Source organism: Thermobia domestica, chromosome 18 (assembly GCF_964235325.1).
Source record: "Thermobia domestica chromosome 18, izTheDome1.hap1.1, whole genome shotgun sequence".
Taxonomy (NCBI): Eukaryota; Metazoa; Arthropoda; class Insecta; order Zygentoma; family Lepismatidae; genus Thermobia; species Thermobia domestica.
In genome coordinates, this window is record NC_137471.1 from 109,535,590 (window position 1) to 109,537,580 (window position 1,991).

The 1,991-nt window shown below is 36.6% G+C and overlaps 2 non-coding genes across 2 annotated transcripts; both read left to right on the top strand.

The window, feature by feature from the left end:
- Positions 1 to 1,576: 1,576 nt before the first annotated feature.
- Positions 1,577 to 1,695, top strand: LOC145676252 (5S ribosomal RNA). Its single transcript, XR_014129348.1, has one exon. It is a non-coding gene; the product is annotated as a 5S ribosomal RNA (ribosomal RNA).
- A 177-nt stretch (positions 1,696 to 1,872) lies between these two features.
- LOC145676230 (5S ribosomal RNA) lies at positions 1,873 to 1,991 on the top strand. Its single transcript, XR_014129326.1, has one exon. It is a non-coding gene; the product is annotated as a 5S ribosomal RNA (ribosomal RNA).

The following is a 1,991-nucleotide window of genomic DNA, read 5'->3' on the forward strand; positions in this document are numbered from 1 at the left end:
GGCTGCGAAGAGGAAAAAGAAAGAAATCTCGTACGTATTCGCGCGCAATTCGGAATTAGCCAATGAAAAGCACAAAAGCGGCCACCATCTCTCTCTCTTTCTTATTAACGGTTTTGTACTTTCTGCAGTTCTATCAGTGCTGCTAACCTCTTACTATATCATTGAATATGTATGTTTAGATATATATATATATATATATATTTTTTTTACAAAAAATCATACTACTACGGAATAATATTAAATGCCATTAAACCCTCATTTCTGTTTGCACTTTCTGTTACACTACCTTCCCCGAACTTCTTTCAAGTTATTAAGTGCAGAACGGGGAGTTATACATATTTACTTGCGCTTTCACAATATCTGCACATTGTGTAATAATAGGAGACGTATAAAATAAAACTATATACTAATACGTATATATATATATATATATATATATATATATACAGTACACATTCCACTATCCGAGGCTTTCCTTTTCTTTTCTTGCTGACGATAAATTACGCTTTTAGAAATGTTGTCTGAAAACAATAAGAATATGTGCAAAAAATACAATCAGAGGTAGAGGTCTTTAACAGGAAATAAGCAAGGGAGTTGAAAAATTTTTTATGCATGTAAAAAATATAGACATGAACCAACTTGTGAAATAAAAAGACCAGAAAACTACTCTTTCTAAATTATGTGTAAACTTTTTACCGAAAACGAAAGTTGCACGAAAGACTTTTTGTCCGTTTTTTTGGCCTCCGGTGCTTGGGGTCCCTGATTCAATCCCAGCTCGTGCCGTGTGAACTTTGTCGTGCATAAAGACCGTGCTCATGGGTTTTCTCGGGTTTCTCCCGTTTCCTCCCACTTTCTTCATTCAGTACTCATCATCACCGTCTCCTTTAGCGTAACCGGTATAAGTATGCGACGTAAATCTAAATATTTCATTTCATTTCCCTTTTCTGCTCATACTGCTGATTATGCGCGATTATGCCAACATCCAACTCCGCGGATAATCGTGCGATTACTGTATATACAACTAATACAGATACAACTAATTATATTATCAGTTACAGTATCGGTTTTTATTTACTAATTTGCCTCACTTTATTTGCATCCCTGCAGTAAATAATTCTTATCGATAATAGTTAAAATGTATATTACATTTTAGTGCTTCACGACTGAATGATCATCTGCCTTACGTTATCTCGCAGCTGAAGAGAATGCTACACTGAAAACTACCTTGCGTTATAAAGGGTAAGTGAAACATATCTTAAAAATATCTTTCATACATTTCATTGTGTACATTAAAGAATGTAAGTTTGCCTTTTTCCTGTAATCAATACTTAATAAAGGATTTATTTTTATTTATTTATATACAATTTCATACGTGGTTCGTGATAGTAAACTCGATAGGACACAGTGGCACTATGAACATCCGAATCACTCATCATTCGAACATTCAAATATTTATTCGAATATTAGTATATTCCAAGTAATGTTAACGACGTTAATATGCTTGCCTTTATAGTTAATAATGTCAATTCTTACTTAAAACATACTTCCTTAACAGGACATTGAAGAAAAGGTAGTTGCCAACGGCCATACCATGCTGAATATACCGGTTCTCGTCCGATCACCGAAGTCAAGCAGCATCGGGCCTGGTCAGTACTTGGATGGGTGACCGCCTGGGAACACCAGGTGCTGTTGGTATACTTTTTCTAATTTTGTTTTTCACAAAGACGAATATTCTCACATCGTTCACCACGATAATTTCGTAATCATGCATTACTTAAAACAATTAGCAACGCTTTCCACGCGCTGGTCTTTTTGAGTATTCACCGACAAACCTACGTAGCTACAATAACTCACTCGAAGCCATATGCATTCGCCAACGGCCATACCATGCTGAATATACCGGTTCTCGTCCGATCACCGAAGTCAAGCAGCATCGGGCCTGGTCAGTACTTGGATGGGTGACCGCCTGGGAACACCAGGTGCTGTTGGCA